This window comes from Ascaphus truei, chromosome 5 (genome assembly GCF_040206685.1).
Source record: "Ascaphus truei isolate aAscTru1 chromosome 5, aAscTru1.hap1, whole genome shotgun sequence".
In the NCBI taxonomy this organism is placed as follows: domain Eukaryota; kingdom Metazoa; phylum Chordata; class Amphibia; order Anura; family Ascaphidae; genus Ascaphus; species Ascaphus truei.
This window is the reverse complement of record NC_134487.1, coordinates 170,611,217-170,617,270: the sequence shown is the minus strand read 5'-3', so window position 1 is coordinate 170,617,270 and position 6,054 is coordinate 170,611,217.

Sequence of the window (6,054 nt, the reverse complement as noted above, 5' to 3'; positions counted from 1 at the left end):
ACATTGTTGGAAATGGCACTATTTGCCCTCTAAATAAATGTTGCCTGGTTTATTACCTCCGATAACGATGAGCCGCCATGAGAGTGCGTACAAAAAGGGAACCCTATCAAACGTCTTCTCTACCATTTGTAATGTCTGTTTTGTGGTATATCCGATCAAGCAGGGTTTTGGCGCCCCAAAATAATCATGGAGAAATATATGGTTGCTATAGCTTGGCCAACATCTGTACTGTATAGGAATAAGCACACCATGTGCAGTGTACATACGCAAACACACCATGTGCAGTGTACCTACGCAAACACACCATGTGCAGTGTACCTACGCAAACACACCATGTGCAGTGCACATACGCAAACACACCATGTGCAGTGCACCTACGCAAACACACCATGTGCAGTGTACATACGCAAACACACCATGTGCAGTGTACCTACGCAAACACACCATGTGCAGTGCACATACCCAAACACACCATGTGCAGTGCACATACGCAAACACACCATGTGCAGTGTACCTACGCAAACACACCATGTGCAGTGTACATACGCAAACACACCATGTGCAGTGCACATACGCAAACACACCATGTGCAGTGCACATACGCAAACACACCATGTGCAGTGTACCTACGCAAACACACCATGTGCAGTGTACATACGCAAACACACCATGTGCAGTGTACCTACGCAAACACACCACGTGCAGTGTACAGACGCAAACACACCACGTGCAGTGTACCTACGCAAACACGCCACGTGCAGTGTACATACGCAAACACACCATGTGCAGTGTACATACGCAAACACACCATGTGCAGTGTACATACGCAAACACACCATGTGCAGTGTACATACGCAAACACACCATGTGCAGTGTACATACAGTACGCAAACACACCATGTGCAGTGTACATACGCAAACACACCATGTGCAGTGTACATACGCAAACACACCATGTGCAGTGTACATACGCAAACACACCATGTGCAGTGTACATACGCAAACACACCATGTGCAGTGTACATACGCAAACACGCCATGTGCAGTGTACATACGCAAACACGCCATGTGCAGTGTACATACGCAAACACGCCATGTGCAGTGCACATACCCAAACACACCATGTGCAGTGTACATACGCAAACACACCATGTGCAGTGTACCTACGCAAACACACCATGTGCAGTGTACATACGCAAACACATCACCGGGTGAAGACGCCAAAAGCATTTAAGCCCAGAAAGGTCCCTTCACATCAGAGGCCTGTGAACAATCACAGTCATATGTAACGATGCAGCTAGCTGGGCTTTTTAGTTTTGACTTTGACATTTGCACTTATGAACATTTGTCTGCATTATATTCCAAAAAGATATTCCAATATATATATATATATATATATATATATATATATATATATATATATATATATCACGACTATAACCCACTCACAGACATGTTTCAACCTTGATGGGTATCATCAGTGTGAGGTTGGCTTGCTGACATTTGCTCAAATAAGATAAGAGTTAGGGTTAACTGACTTTGCATCTCCCAAGTCCTTGCTTAAAAGCTGTGTTTAAAGCAGCATGCATTGACTAAGGGTTGCTCATGTAATGTGAGCATGAGATAAAAGGTGGCACTGTGTGCTCATTTGCATGTCATTTCCCAGAATCCCTTGCTGCAGTGGAAGTGCTGTTTGCTGGGTGATAATGGTGAAAGACAGGGTTGCAGACCTGTCTAAGACATGCAAATGAATATACAGGAATATTTACAGTTGCTTTTATATATATATATATATATATATATATATATATATATATATATATATATATATATATATATAGTTGAGTTATGGTGAGCCAGTATAAACAACCCCACACTGAGGAGACCCATTAAGGTGGAAACGGCTGTCTGTGGGTGGGTTTTCTTGCTATGCATCTTAACCCTGGCTGTGCTCAAAGCTGTGACCATGCAGCAAGCTTAAGCCTATAGGGAACCATGTAAAAATGGATTTGAAGCAAAAGGTGGCACTGTGTGCTCATTTGCATGTCATTTCCCAATATCCCTTGCTGCAATGGAAGTGCTGTGTGATAATGGTGTAAGGCGGGGTTGCAGACCTGTCTAAGACATGCAAATGAGCATACAGTAATATTTCTGTACACACACACACACACACACAGTGGGTGAAAAAAGCAACAAAAAAACCTCCACCGTTAGCATATATCCAATCAAGAATATCACTTGTGAGCACATTCACATGTCTTAGACAGGTCTGTAACCCTGCCTTTCAACCATTATCACCTAGCATACAGTGCTTCCACCGCAGCAAGGGATTCTGGGAAATGACATGCAAATGAGCACACAATGTGTCACCTTTTCCCTGGACTATCCATTGACATGGAGCCCATTTAAGCAGATGCATTGCCGTTCACACAGCTTTTAAGCACAGCATGGGACTAGCAAAGCAAGTCAAACCACCCACAGACATGTTTCAACCTTGATGGGTATCATCAGTGTGAGGTTGGTTTATACTTGCTTTGTAATTTTTCTATGCTGGGTAGGTTTCTGGGAAATGGCATGCAAATGAGCACTCAGTGCCACCTTTCGCTTCAAAACCATATACCATGGTCCCCTATAAGCTTATGCTTGCTGCATTTCACAGCCTTTGAGCACAGCCAGGGTTAAGATGCATAGCCAGTAAACCCACCCACAGACAACCGTTTCGACCTTAATGCATCTCATAAGTGTGGGGTTGGTTATACTGGCTTTGCAAAATGAAGCATGGGTAGGTTTCACCACACCGTTAAGTTATGGTGGGTGAAAAGGTGACTACAAATCCTACACCGTATAGCAAATAAGAATATTACTTGTGAGCACATTCACATGTCTTACACAGGTCTGCAACCCAGCCTTTCACCATTATCACCTCGCATACAGTGCTCCCACTGCAGCAAGGGACTCTGGGAAATGACATGCAAATGAGCACACAGTGCCATCTTTTGTCCATTATTATATGGAGCCCTTAAACCAATGCTCACTGTTTTAAACACAGCTTTTAAACACAGCCTGGAGATGCAAAGCCTGTGAACCCACACACAGACAGACTGTTTCAACCCTTTGGGTCTCATCAGTGTGAGGTTGGTTGTACTGACTTTGCAATTTGAGACTTTGGGTAGGTCTTCACCACACATTATTTAGGTTATGGTGGGTGAAAATGTGACTAAAAACCCTCCATCGTATAGTATATAGCATATAAAAAGATCACTTGTGAGCATCTCATCCCAGACTATGTTTAAAAGCTGTGTTTAAAACAGCGAGCATTGGCTTGAGGGCTCCATGTAATAATGAACTTGAGACACGTGTGCTCATTTGCATGTCATTTCCCAGAATCCCTTGCTGCAGTGGAAGCACTGTATGCTATGTGATAATGGTGAAAAGCAGGGTTGCAGAACCGTCTAAGACGTGAATATGCTCACAAGTAATATTTTTATATGAATATATATATATATATATATATATATTATATATTACACACACATATAGTTGACTCCTGACGAAGCTACACGCCCAGTGAAACGTGTAGAGTCGCCCCGTGATGTCATCAGAGGACTCCAGAGATCTCCAGACCGCTCCCCCTTAGCATTGTGTCGGGCTGTTTCGTGAACGTGAGAGCTCGCTCCAAAGACCCTCCTATCATCAGGACACTTACCTGCAGCTCCACAGACGATTGATTCGGATAGTGTGAAGCTGAGACAGAGAGGTCGGTGACGGAGGACGCGGGGAGTAACCAAACCAGATGACATCAGCATTTTATGTGTCTGTATTCTTATGACACTATGTAAGTGTTCATTTGATTGTTTCTATAAATTTAATTTTTATTGGATTACTATGGATGCTTTTTTCTTCTATTCCCTAACTGGTGAAATTCTATGAGTGACATCCTGTATCATCATACTCGATTGAGGTTATCACATCACAGACCAGAGTCAAGCCCACTGCCACTGATCTCTGAAACGCCCGTATTATATTGACACCACGTGAGTCTCCAATTGACCTAGTGTTGAACACATCTCACCATTTTAAACTCTATTTGCACTATGTTATATTCTTCTATTTCATATTGAATCTGCGCTCCCCTGAACTCTGAGAAAACACACATATAAAGGATGATATATAATCCAAAAAGCAGGAGTAGGACAAATAATCACTAAGGCTCTTGGGTTTTAAAGTATCAAGAATATAAATCCAGTAATGCGCTGTAGCAACAGAATGCCTAGATCAGGGCTGCTCAACTCCCAGTCCTCAAGCTCCCCCAACAGGTCAGGTTTTCAGGATTGCCCAGCTGGCTCAATCAGTGGCTCAGTCGAGAACTGAGCCACTGATTGGAGCCGCCTGTACTGAAGCAGGGACTGATTGAGCCACCTATGCTGAAGCAGGGATATCCTGAAAACCTGAACTGTTGGAGGGGGTGGGGAGGGGCTTGAGGACTGCAGTTGAGCACCCCAGACACACTCACATGTGCGACACCCTTGATCCCGATTGGTTGAAATGTGGGTGTTTGGACTGAGCATGTATTTTTCCAAACATTTTCTTTATTGTTATTTCGAGGTTTACATCAATGGGGTTTGTAGGGTTGTGAGGGATAGGATTACAGAAAGTAAAGCGGGAGAGGAGAAGTGGGGAGTTAGATGCATACTGTCGCACTCACACCACTCCTGATGAACGTAATACGGAATCAGACATTGATCGCGGGCATTGTGCCGAGACTATGTCGGCACTGGAGTTTAGCCGCCGAGGGACCATCCACTGCTGGACACTCGGCCGCTGGACGTTTTGCCAATAAGGTTATTTCATTAATTTAAGGGGTTTTAGCTGTTAGGTTAGGGGGTTAAGGATAGGGTTTTAGGGTAGGAGATTAGGGTAAAGGGTTCAGATTTTCAGGGTTGGGGATTAGGGTAATAGGTTAAGGTTTTCATGGTAAGGGGTAAAGGTTTTAGGGTAGGGGGTAGGATTGGGGGTTAAGATTAGGGGTCTTTAGAGTAAGGGGCAAGGTTAGGGCCTTACCTCAGCGGCGAAGTGGCCGGTGGAGAGATGTCCTGGCAGCGAGGTGAGTCGCAGCTAAACCCGGGGGGGATCTGGTCAGGGCAAAAAGGGCGCAACCAAAATGTCCAGACCGATGGTAATGATTGAATAGAGTAGTTGACTCATCCCCGCTCATAAGTAGTAAGTAAAATTCTATGCTTAATAGAGCAAATTTTAATCTTGTAATCTTGCTAATACAAAGGAGGCCACATGGGGTATTTCAATGGCTATTAAGTATCATAATAATCCTCATATGTTTCACCAAAATGGGAGATGAACAGTGCTAACCAACACAATGTTGTAAAAATCCAGGGGGGGTGGGGGAGGGGGCCGAGTCTGTCCTTACAACAATTCTACACCTACCTCGAGGGATTCATCTCCTACATCCGACCAGATGCGGACTCGGAGATGCTCGTTGTGCCTTTCGACAGAGAGGAAGCCCCCATAAACCTCCTCGTGACATAATAGTCGGATGCACTATTTCAAGATATGGGAGAACATGCTACAAATCTGCAGGGACATGGAGAAGATTACTATGGATTAATCAGATCCAAATGTTCCCCGATATTTCTCCAGCCACTCTAGCTAAACGCAGATAATGCCATCGGATCACTTCAATACTTCGAGAGAGTCTAATCTGCTTTTGTTCGGACTTTCAGTTTTATTTGATGGAGTTCCAAAAATAAAGTCTTGTTGTGGGATCCAGAAGAGGGGTGGTCCTTTTTGAAAACTTTAGGCCTCCAAGGTTCTCATAAACCATTCTGGTCTAAGGTAATCCGTTTTAAAGAAGACCTTACAGCCAGGGTTCTGCCTGATCAGAGCGACAGACACCCCTGGACCTTCTCAGCATGATCCCTGAGAACCTATATTGTTTATATCCTTTGAGCCTGTGATGATTGCCATCACTACGGTTCCTAGATCAGAGACGCCTTATATTCTTACATTGATTTAAGAATCTCTGTAATGTAAATAACA